Genomic DNA, 12,936 nt, shown 5'->3' with positions numbered 1-12,936 from the left:
TCCCCCTGCCCAGTCCTGGTTCTAAGAAAGGCACTCAGCATATTCAGGGGACAGTGCCCCAGGGCTCCCCACTTCCTGGGACTCCAAGCACAGGCGTGGCCCGGCAGCAGCCCTCCTGGTCTGATAGATGGTGTAGACACAGCCAGAGCAGACTTTGAAAGCGACACTGGGACTTCCCTGGTGGTGCAGTGGTTAAGAATCTGCCTGCCAATGCAGAGGACATGGGTTTGATCCCTGGTCCAGGAAGATGCCAGGTGCCGTGGAGCAACTAAGCCCATGCGCCACAACTACTGAGCCTGCGCTCTAGAGGCCGCGTGCTGCAACTACTGAGCCTGCGTGCTGCAGCTGCTGAAGCCTGTGCACCTAGAGCCTGTGCTCCGCAACAAGAGAAGCCACCGCAATGAGAAACCTGCGCACCACAACGAAGAGTAGCCCCCGCTCGCCGCAACTAGAGAAAGCCCGTGCGCAGCAACGAAGACCCAACGCAGCCAAAAATTAAATTAATTAATTAATTAATTTTAAAAAAAGAAAGCAACACTGGGCAGGGCTGATGCTCTGGACGTGAAGGGACTGTGGTCCCCAGAGGAGCAGAGGTGGCCTAGGGAGCTGTGTCTGCAGCCACCTCCATCCTTGGATTGCAGTCACCTGGGGGACACAGCAGGCATCATGTGTACCTCAAGAGACAGGGGTGGTCTGTCCATCAGGGAGGGGTTACACCCAGCAGATGTTCCTGTGTCTCAAAGCTGATGTATTATTCAACTTCCAACCATCTGGGGAAGCTGGGTACTTACAACTCAACTTCCCACCTCTGCCCTCCCTTTCCATATTACAGGGCCCTTTCCTGCTGGTGAACAACCCAGGGAGGCTGGGAGTTGCCACAGCAGGAACCCAACTTTCAGGGTCGGATGGACCTAGCTTGGGTCATGGCACAGTGTGACTTCAGGCTTAGAAGTCTCAACTTCTCTGAGCCTCAGTCTCCTCATCTGTAAGAATGGGCATACTCACAGCAGCCACTTCAGGACTCTCAGCACAGTGCCTGGCATTCGAAACACTGTTACTGACGGCTCAGGACACCCCTGGGCAGGAAGCAATTTACCCAGAAGAAAGCAAGTCTCAAAGGTTTTGGGGCCACAGCCTCTGTGACAGCGAGTCCTGGTTAGGCCACTGCCTGGCTATGTGACTGCAGGTTTGTCCCTGCCTTTCTCGGAGCACGGTTTCCTCCTCTGTACAGTGAGGGGTACAGTGGAGCTGACCTTTGAGGTCTCTTCCTGCTTGGGCCCCAAAAGGAGGCAGGCTGGGGCCTGCCCGGGCCTCAGGGGAGGGTGTCACTGGGTTTTCCCTTCAGATTAACCAGTGGCCACGTCAGTGAGCCTACAGGACAGGCTCCAGAGCCCTGCCTCCCAGCGGGGTGCCCCTCAGCGGCCTCGGAAGGAGGAGGTCGGGAGCCAAACCAGCAGGACAGGACAGGGCCAGCTGAGCCCTGCAGACAGAGGGGCCGAGGCTTTTCTCTGGGTCCCCACCCGTCTGGGGTGGGACAGGGTGCACAGTGGGTGACAGTGGGGAGTGCAGGGTGGGGGTCTGTGGGAGAAGGCGTTCCCTCCTCCCTCCCTCCCTGTCAGACTGTTTATCCCTGTCTATCTCCATCCGTCCCCACAACCCTTTGTCTCCTGGCTCCTCACCCATCCCTCTCTGGCTGTTAGTCGCTTTCCCTCTCTGACTCTGATTCTCATAATTTCTTTCTGTCTCCTCCATCCCCCCTTCCATCTTTCTCTCTGTCTCTTAACTCCCCATCTTATTCTCTCTCTCCATTTCTTTCTCTGTCTTTCTCTCCTGTTTCTCTTTACAGTTTTTCACTGAAGCCCCCCTTTTATTGTCTCTCCCTCGCTCTCACTCATTCCCTCTTTCTCTGTCTCTCACATTTTTCTGTTCTTTGTTCCTGTGTGTGTGTGTGTGTGTGTGTGTGTGTGTGTGTGTGTGTGTGTCTCCCTCTCTCCTAATCTTTTCTCTTCCTCCCTTCGCTGTCCCTCTCCCCCTCCACACACTGACCCCAGGCCCAGGACCCAGCGAACCCCACTCTTTCCTGTTCACATTTTCCCAGCCATGATCTCATCTGATGCTCACAACCCCTGCCCCTCCCTGGGGAGACAGGCAGGGCGGGGCTTCTCATCCCATTGTTGAGATGGATGGAGTGAAGCCCCAGAAGAGAGGTGACTTGCCCATAGTCACATAGTGGATTGGGGAGAAGCCAGGTCAGATGTCCCCTAGCCTGTGGGGAGGGCCTCCCATGGCTCTGGGAGATTCCCAGCTCCACAAGAGCCTCTCCACCTCAGGGCCTTCCTCCCCACTGCCTGGAGGGCACCCTCCCTCTGCCCAGTGGAGCTGGCCTCCTGGCCCCACCTAGAGGGTTCTCTGCAGCTCTCTGTGCCAGGAGAATGGTGCAGGCAGTGCCTACCTCCAGAGCATTCTGTATTCGTTCAAAAACAAATAGTAACTGAGAGTCTACTATGTGCCAGACACAGGGCAAGGCCCTTGACAGAGAGAGGAGGGGAGGGGGCACAGAGGATGCTAGTGTCGCGGGATGGAGATGGAAGGCATCCCTGGGGGTAAGGCGTCTGGCAGTTCGGAGGAGCCAGGGCCTGGGTGTCGGTTGTGTCCTCTAGGAAGCTGCCACCATGACGGAGTTAGAAGAGCAAGGGATTTATGTCCATGGACATTTAAGTTGCTTCCATGTCTTGGCTATTGTAAATATTGCTGCTATGAACATTGGGGTACATGCATCTCTTTGAATTAGAGTTCCCTCCAGATATAAGCCCAGGAGTGGAATTGCTGGATCATATGGCAACTCTATTTTTAGTTTTTTAATCAACAACTTAGTAAAATATGAATAAAAGAGAGAGGGGAGAGATGGGGACTCAGAGACACTATGGAAGCCATTCTACCTAATAGAGCAACATTAGAAGCTGTGGTGGTTTGAAGATGTGCGCAGTTTCTTTGATACTCCTCCCTTCACAAGGTGGAGCCTACCACCCCGCCCCTGTGTGAGCTGTACCTAGTCACTTGCCTCTAACAAAATGTGGCAGAAGTGACATTACTTCCTAGACTAAGTCACAAAAAGCATTATGGCTCCCTCCTTGTTCTCTCCTGGACCACTCTCTCTGGGGGTGTGGGTGACATGTCATGAGGACATTAATGAAGAGTCCTACATGGTGAGGAACTGAGGCCTCCTGTCAATAGCCATATGAGCGAATCACTTGGAACCAGATCCTTAAGCCCTAGTTAAGCCTTAGGATGAGTACACCCCCACCTGACCTTTTTGTTTTTTGGTAACATTTTATTGAGATACAATTCACATGCCATATAATCCACCCATTTAAAGCATACAATTTAATGGCTTTAAGTACATTCATAGTTGTACAACCATTACCACTACCTAATTCCAAACATTTTGATCATTCCAAAAAGAGATCCTATAACCAGTAACAGTCATTCCATCTTCCTCCCTCCCCCAGGCCCAAGTAGCCACTCATCTACTCTATGTCTCTATAGAGTTGTCTATTCTGTACATTTCATATAAATGGGATCATGCAATATGTGGTTGTTTGTGACTAGCTTCTTTCTCTTAGCATAATGTTTTCAAGGTTCATCTGTGTTGTAGTATGTATCAGTACTTCATTCCTTTTTATGACTGGATAATATTCCATTATATGGATAGACCGCATTTTGTTTATCCATTCTTCAAGCTGATGGACATTTGTATTGTTTCCACTTTTTAGCTATAATGAATAATGCTTCTCTAAACATTCATGTAAAAGTTTTTCTGTGGACATATGTTTTCATTTCTCTTGGACACATACCTAGGAGTGGAATTGCTGGGTCATGTGATGACTGTAACCATTTGAGGAACTGCCAGACTGTTTCCAAAGCGGCTGCACCATTTCACATTCTCACCAGCAGTGTAAGAGAATTCTGATTTCTCCACGTCCTTGCCATCCTAGTGGATGTGAAGTGATACCACATTGCAGTTTTTGTTTGCATTTCCCTGATGGCTAATGATGTTGAACATCTTTTCATGTGCTTATTGGCCATTTACATATTTTCTTTGAAGAAATTGGCAGACATTTTTGCTGTAACCTGGTGAGACCCTGAGCCAGAACCACTCAATTAAGAAGCTACTCTTGAATTTCTAACCTTCAGAAATTATGTGAGATAATAAATGTTTGTTGTTTTGAGACACTAAGTTGGGGGATATTTATTACACAGCAATACATAACTAACACAGAAGCACTCAGGAACATGTCATGAGTGACTACTATTAATGCTACTGAAAGTCCCAGCTAATGCAATAACACAAGAAAAAGAAATACAAATTTTCAAGTTTGGAAAAGAAGAAACAAAACTGTCATTGTTTGTAGATTGATTTTTCTACCTAGAAATTCCAGGTGTATCCAATACCTGGGGAAAGCAGTGTAGTGGAATATAATAAGCCCAAGCCAGACCCAGATTGGAGTCCTAGCTTTTCCCTTACTTTCTGTGTCATCCTGGGTAAGTCCTTTTGCCTCTTTTGGCCTCATTGGATAAATGGAGATAAGAATAGTACCTATGCCATGAGGATTAATGGGAGTGTATATAAAGTGTTTAGGGACTGACATATAATAGCCTTTGACAAGTGAGATCTCCATTTAGGAGGGGATTTGAAGGCAGGAGCCAGGCAGAATTGCAATGTGATTGATTTGATGCCCAGTTCTTAAGCTGCAGAATGTGGGCTCTTTCCATTCCCCCAACTGACTCCAACCTGCTAGTAGGGTCCTAAGAGCCTCAGCAGATCCTTATCCACGCCCCGGGTTCAACCCCTGGCTCCACTTCCCCTCACTGGGCAGCTTTGGGCAAATCACTTACCTTGGCTGAATACCCATGACATCATCTACTGATTGGAATGCTCATGCATCCCTACTTACTCACCTTTCTTACTTCTCAGGGGGTGTGGTGAGGATCGGAGAATGGAAAATGAGCTCACTGAGGGGAAAACCTCACAATAGGCTGCAAATAGCCCAAATGAGTCCTTCATGCAGCATGAGACCCCATCTCCAGAACTGTAGGGAAACCCAACAGCAACAAGGGGACAGAATGGGCCCTGAAAGCCCTGTCTAGCTAGACACGGGGGCCACAACAGGCCTTGGGGTATGAGAGAATGATGCTGAGTGCAAGATTCACACCCTTCCCGTTCAGAATGCATTTGACATTTACATTCTCACCAAGACCAAGTGGTAGAATTGCCTAATAAAATGTAGATGCCTAAATATGAATTTCAGAAATCAGGGAATCATTTTTAGTGTAAGTATGTGCCCCAGACACTGCAGTTATTTTTTTTGGTTATCTGACATTCTAATTTAACTGGGAGTCTTGTGTTTTTACTCACTATACCTGGTAACCCTACCCAGCAGTGGGGTGAGGAGAAGCAGGGCAGCAACTCTTCACCCCACTTCACACTGGAGGCACAGGGAGGCTCTGCTGATTACCCACCCTTCCATCCCACCCAGGGCTCTTTGACTGAGGTTGAAACCTGGGTTGTTTGTTGGCTCTAACTCAGAGAACTTAGCTCACATCCCCTCCTTCCTTTTTGGGGCTGGTCTGGCCCTTGGGGTCTGGGGAGGCCCTGGGAGTCTAACTCACTCAACAGGATGAAGAGGGCAGGTCAAGAGGCCCAGAGGGAGGTCTGACAGAAGAATTTGGCCCCTGGTAGACTAAGTAATAAATCTCCATTTCTCCAGCCAAGAACCCAAGTTCTCAAGTACTGTTATTTATTTATTTATGTATTCATTCATTGATTCATTCATTCATTTATTTAAAATTTTTGGCTGCATTTGGTCTCTGTTGCTGCATGAGGGCTTTCTCTAGCTGCAGTGAGCAGGGGCTGCTCTTTGTTGAGGTGCGCGGGCTTCTCAATGTGGTGGCTTCTCTTGTTGCAGAGCACGGGCTCTAGGCGTGCGGGCTTCAGCAGTTGTGGCTCGCAGGCTCTAGAGCGCAGGCTCAGTAGTTGTGGCGCAAGGGCTTAGTTGCTTCGCAGCATGTGGGATCTTCCCGGACCAGGGCTCGAACCCGTGTGCCCTGCATTGGCAGGCGGGTTCCTGACCACTGCGCCACCAGGGAAGCCCTCAAGCACTGTTTTATATGTGAATTTGCCCAAGGACAGCAGCAGAGGGGAGTTAGAGCTAGGACCAGACCTTGAGCTTCTTGACACCCAGGCTCTCCTTGTTGGTCTGGGATCTGGACGAGAGGGCCCAGGGAGGAGCCCTCTCACGCCCAGACCAGAGAGATGGGAGCAGAAAGGCCTGTGGGACAGCAGGGAGGGCCCTCCCAGAAGCTCCCCCGATTTTGGTCCCTCCTCTGCTATCACCTAGTGGGCATCTAAAGCCAGCGCCTCCTAGGGAAACTCCTCAACAAGGAAGGCTGTCTTTGTGCCTTTCCCGTCCCTTCTGGTACCTGCCTGGTCACATTCACTGTGTGACGCTGAAAAGCCCTTTGCCTCTCTGGCTTTCATTTTCTCTCTTAGAATAAGGATTCTCCAAATGGCAACAGGCCTAATCTTTCTAAAACACAAGCCTGGAATTCCCCGGGTGAGGGGTTGGGGTGGGTCTCCATTATTAGGACTTGGCGCTTTCACTGCCCAGGCCCGGGTTCAATCCCTAGTTGGGGAACTAAGATCCCAAAAGGGCACGGCCAAAAAAAGAAACCGCACACAACCACACACAAGCCTGGCCAGGTCAGTCCCCTGACCCTCTCTGGCTTTCAGGTTGAAGCTTGTCATGACCTGCAGAATCTGGGCCTGGCTGACCTCACTAGATCCCCACTTCTCTGCTCCAGCCACACAGGACTACTTTCATTTCTCCAATCACCAGGCCCTCTTAGGGCCTTTGCACACGCTGTTCCCTTTACCTAAAATACTTCCCTCTTCTTCACCTGGGCTTGTTCCTACTCATCTTTCAAGTGTTGGTTTAATCACCTCCTCCAGGAAGCCCTCCTCCCTGACTCCCGCAACCCAGGATGGGCTCACGGCAGGGAGGGGGTGTGCTGCTGGAGTCTGGGGCACCCAAACACTGCTCAACATGCCACAGCAGCACCCCCATTCAGGACAGGGGACTGGGAGCCAGGCACTGTGGAAGCCACGGGCTCAGGGTTCAAATTGACCCGATTTCCCATCCCACTCTGCCACGGTTGGGCAGTGTAAACATCAGCCAATGATTCCACCTCTCCAAATCCCAATTTTATTTTGTTTTATCTTATGTATTTATTGGCCGAGCCGCGACGCGCACCACTGGACAGCCAGGTAAGTCTCCAAGAGTTGCATTTTCTTTTTTGGCCATGCCATGCAGCTTGTGGAATCTTAGTTCCCCGAACAGGGATTGAACCCCAGGCTCCCTGCAGTGGAAGCATGGAGTCCTAACCACTAGACCATCAGGGAATTCCCTGAGTCCCAATTTTATAGGTGAATAAATCAGATCTGTCTACACCAGTGCTGAACAATAAAACTCTGATGCAAGCGACGAATGTAATTTAAAATTTTCTAGCCACAGTTTAAAAAAGTAAAAGAAACAGGTGAGCTTAATTTTAATGATACATTTTATGTAATCCATGTGCAAAGTATTATTTCAGCATGTAATCAATACTTTTAAATTATTATTTTTTTATTTATTTTTTAAATAAATTTATTTATTTGTTTTTGGCTGTGTTGGGTCTTCGTTGCTGCACGCGGGCTTTTTCTAGTTGCAGTGAGCGGGGGCTACTCTTCGTTGTGGTGCACGGGCTTCTCATTGCAGTGGCTTCTCTTGTTGCGGAGCACAGGCTCTAGGAGCACGGGCCTCAGTAGTTGTGGCAGGTGGGCTCAGTAGTTGTGGCTCGTGGGTTCTAGAGCGCAGGCTCAGTAGTTGTGGCGCACAGGCTTAATTGCTCTGCGGCATGTGGGATCTTCCCGGCTCAGGGCTTGAACCTGTGTCCCCTGCATTGGCAGGCAGATTCTTAACCACTGTGCCACCAGGGAAGCCCAATACTTTTAAATTATTAACGAACTATTTTACATTCTTTTTTTCATACTAAGTCTCTGAAATCGGTGTGTATTTTATACTTACAGCGCATCTAAATTTGGATTCCACATTTCAAGTGCTCAGTAGCCACATGAGGCTAGAGGCCTCTGAATTGGACAGCACGTCTCTGTCTTGATCTGTGTGGTGGTTACGCAAGTGTGTTCATATGTAAACATTCGTGCAGCGAAACACTTAAGACTTTGACCTTTTCTGTATGCAAATTATATCTAGTCTTGAGAAAAAAAAAAATTCCCGGGTTTCTGGCCTGATCGTGGGTGGACAAAGGGCGGGGCGATTTCCTGGGGTGTGGGATCCAAGGTGACAGATGGGGTGCAGGGTGGGGGAAAATGAGAGTCTGAGGATCTTGGTCCCTTTAGGTCTTTGTTGCTCCCGGGCCCTGGGAAAGTTTCCAGTCACCCAACCAGGAGCTGTGCAAACCTCGGCTGCCCCCTGGTGGCCAGGTAGCAGGTGGCAGGCAATTGTTGACCTTGGTGCCTGGGCCTTCTCCCCACACCTGAGAGGGGGTCATGGTATCACTCAAACTTCTCTCCTAGACCTCACAGTCCTGGCCATGGGCATCCCTTCTACCTAGGATTGCTTGATTAGCAAAAAATAAAAGTCACCATGTTAAATTTGAATTTCAGATAAATGACAAATAATTTTTAGTATAAATATGTACCATTCATTGTTTATGTAAAATTCGGATTTCACTGAGCATCCTGTATTTTATTTGGTCACCCAACTTCTAGCTCATCCTCCAGGACTTGGAAGCACAAAATACAGTTCTACTTTGCTGTGTGACATTCGTCATATTCCTTCAGTTTCCTCCTCTGTAAAATGGCCGATAATTCTTTCCTCAACGAACTATTTAGAGGACTCACTGAGATGGGAATTCCCTGGCTGTCCAGTGGTTAGGACTCGGCGCTTTCACTGCTGGGGGGCTGGGGTTCGATCCCTGGTTGGGGAACTAAGATCCCACAAGCCATGTGGCACAGCCAAAACAAAAAAAACAAAACAAACAATCAAACAAACAAAAAACAGGACTCACTGAGAAAAATGTAAGAAAAAAAATCTCCGTATAATGCCTGGCACATGGTACACCCTGAGTGAATATTCCTCCCTTCCTTCCTGAGCTCCCAGAGGTGCAGGGCAGAGATGGGCTGCCGGATGAGTACCCCACCTCCCTCCCCACACTGCCCAGGGTTTGGACCCCATGATTTCTTGGTGCCTTCTTGATTTTCCGCTCCTTCACTAGGAAACCTTCCTTGGTTTCCTAGACTTTTGTCCAAGCCTCATCTGTGTTGGGAATATTACAGAATCCTCTGGGAAGAGCCTAACTCCCAGGAATAGGGTCCTCCTTTCCCAGTTCTCAGAAGATTCCAGAATATAGCCCTGATACCATCTAGTGGCCATGTCCCTAAACAAATAATACCATCCAGACCTGAACCTGAGAAGTCAGGCTGGTTCACTCTGCCCTCGACCCAAGTGAGACGCTGCCCTTGGCCAGCAGGGCTGCCATGTGGGCAGAGCCCTAGGCCAGGCCTTGGCGGAAGGCAGAAGAAACGGACCGTGAGCTGTCCTGGGACAGAAGGATTGATGGCAGGGGTGCAGTGGACTTCAGCCCAACCTTAGAACCCATGCACAGAGAATGAGAGGAGCCTGAGGCTCAAGGTTAGGTGACATGCCTGAAGGTACACAGCAAGGATTTGCACGTTTGCTCTGGGTTGGGTAACTAATGAGGCCATGCTTCTAACAGGCCCACTTCCTCTGAGGAACAGTTGGAGTTGAGGAGGACTGGGGGGGCTTTCTCTGGCTTATTCTCCATTCTGTTTGCATACATGGTCTTTCTCTCTGAGCCTCCTAGACCCATGGAGGGAGACTAACCCCAGCCTGGGGTTGGGATGGGGATGGACCAGGCTCAGGGAACCTTCTCCCCCATGTCAGGTGAGGAGACCAAAGGAAAAAGTGATGCCACCTCCTCACCACCTACCCAAGCTGGACTGGTTCCTGGGATCCTGGAAACTTCTCTCCCTGCATTGAACAGAGGAAAACACTGAGGCCCAGAGAAGGGCAGGGATCTGTGAGCCTTAACAGATCACATAGGTCAGAAGGTCCCCTAGAATCCTTGCCTCTCCTCACCTGGCAGATATACACCTGTGAGGCCTCAGGTCCTTAATCACACTTTTCTCCTTCACAATAACTTGCCCTTTCCCACTATTCAACCTTCCTGGCCCCCCAAAACCCTTGACACAAGTCCCCACTCCCTCTGAGGCTCTGCAATGGCCTCTTACTTGTCTTGTGCTCCTAATCTCCACCCCTTCCCTCTGCACTCTGGAGAAGATCTGATTGCCTCTGCATGGACCCCCACTCCCCCTTGCCCCTACCCTTTCTTTCTTTCCAGCCCCATCCCTCCCTCTGTCGCTTCATAGACCCTACTCTCTGGCCCAGGGTAGCAAGGCAGCATTTTAACAGGAGGAGGTTTGTTGGCAGATTCCAAATGAACCTGATTCTTACCAGCTGTGTGGCCTTGGATATGCTGCTTAACTTCTCTGGGCCTCTAGCTCCTCTTGTGTAATAATACTTGTTTCAAATTTTGGGGGTAAGGATTAAACTGCATAAAGCCCTTAGCACTGTGTGTGACACGTTAATAAACATTCAATAAATATTAGCTGCCATTATTAGTATGCGTGTTATTATTAGTCTTGGAGGAATAACTGGAGAGGAGGTGAGGGGGTGGGGGAAAGTTAGGGCTATTAACATGAGAACCCTTGGGATGCTCAGAGCAAGCAGAGGAAGACATCAGAACATTTCTATTTATTTTATTCTTCCCCACAGGAATGAATATTTTTTATTTAGCACAGTTTGCTGTAGGCATCAAATACTATTAAATCCATGCTGGGTCCTAGCAGCATAAATGCAAACATCACCAACAGGGCTTCTGGGGTCTGTAAGTACCTTAATGTGCTAAGCAGAGAAGATATTACTTGATATATTTTTGAAGCTGAAGTGCTTCCAAGTTTGGTAGTTCCAATTCTGTTATGTCTTGGGAACATTTTTAATAGCAAGAACATGAAGAAATAAACAGTGCTGGTTCCCTTACGTTAAAGTTTCAGGAACGTTTCCAGAAGAGACCATGAGAATGACCTCATTTCTGACAAAGGAAAAGTTGAACTCTCGCCTTTAGTCTGCCTCATGAACCCAAGAAAAGGACAAAGGGGAATACAATCAGCACGTTGTCTTAATTGGAGCTGTTGGCTTCAATATCTTTTCATAACGATGGTGCTCTGTGACTTTTCAAAGGAGGTAGCAGCTCAAGCAGGAATTTTATTTTATTTTATTTTATTTTTATTGTAGTATAGTTGATTTACAATGTTGAGTTAATTTCTGCTGTACAGCAAAGTGATTCAGTTATACATATATATTATTTTTCATATTCTTTTCCGTTATAGTTTAGAACAGGGTATTGAATACAGTTCCTTGTGCTATATAGTAGGACCTTGTTGTTTATCTGTCCTATATATAATAGTTTGCATCTCAAGCAGGAATTTTCTAAAGTACACTGAGAGCTCTCAGTGCTAAGCCTGTTCCATATCCTCACAACAACCTTCTGAGGTAGGAATAAATCTTTGCATTTCAACAGGTGAGGAAATGGGGGCTTCTGTAGGTGAAACTGATGTCTGAAGTCACATAGCTAGTGAGCATGGGACCTTTGAATGCTCTCCAATCAGAGACCACCAGAAACACACCCGTGGTTGAACAAGTTGGGTTTATTATTTGTTACAGCAAAGTGAGGGATGTGAACTATGAGGAATGATAGGGCATCTCAGTAACAGAGTCTTAGGAAGGACATTTAGGATTTGGGCTTGTGTGTGGTAATTTGGGGGAGGGCTTAAGGAAGCAGTGTTTCCAATTAAGAAATGGGCAGAAGACCTAAATAGACATTTCTCCAAAGAAGACATACAGATGGCCAATAGGCACATGAAAATATGCTCCACATCGTTAATTATTAGAGAAATGCCAATCAAAACTACAATGAGGTATCACCTCACATCAGTTAGAATGGCCATCATTAAAAAGTCTACAAATAATACATGCTGGGGAGGGTGTGCAGAAAAGGGAACCTTCCCACACTGTTGGTGGGAAAGTAAGTTGGTGCAGCCACTATGGAAGACAGGTTGGAGGTTCCTCAAAAGCCTAAAAATAGTGTTACCATATAATCCAGAAATCCCATCCTGGGCATATATATGGAAAAGACAAAAACTCTAATTGAAAAGATATATGCACCCCAGTGTTCATGGCAGTACTATTCACAATAGCCAAGACATGGAAGCAACCTAAATGTCCATCAACAGATGAATGGATAAAGATGTGGTATATATATATATATATATATATATATACACACACACAATGGAATATTACTCAGACATTAAAAAGAATGAAATATTGCCATTTGCAGCAACATGGATGGACCTAGAGATTATTATATTAAGTGAAGTAAGTCAGGCAGAGAAAGACAAATATTATATGATATCACTTATATGTGGAATCCAAACAAATAATACAGATCAACTTAACAAAACGGGAAAGGGGAGGGCGAGGGATAAATTAGGAGTATGGGATTAATAGATACACACCACTATATATAAAATAGATAGGGAATTCCCTGGCGGTCCAGTGGTTAGGACTCCACGCTCTCACTGCCGAGGGCCCGAGATTGATTCCTGGTTGAGGAACTAAGATCCCACAAGCCTCGCAGTGCTGCCAAAAAAATAAATTCTAAAGATTTTTAAAATAAAATAAAATAAACAAAAAGGATTTACTGTATAGCACATGGAACTATATTCAATACCTTGTA

Source organism: Balaenoptera ricei, chromosome 14, assembly GCF_028023285.1.
Source record: "Balaenoptera ricei isolate mBalRic1 chromosome 14, mBalRic1.hap2, whole genome shotgun sequence".
Lineage (NCBI taxonomy): Eukaryota > Metazoa > Chordata > Mammalia > Artiodactyla > Balaenopteridae > Balaenoptera > Balaenoptera ricei.
This window is presented reverse-complemented; position numbering follows the sequence as displayed.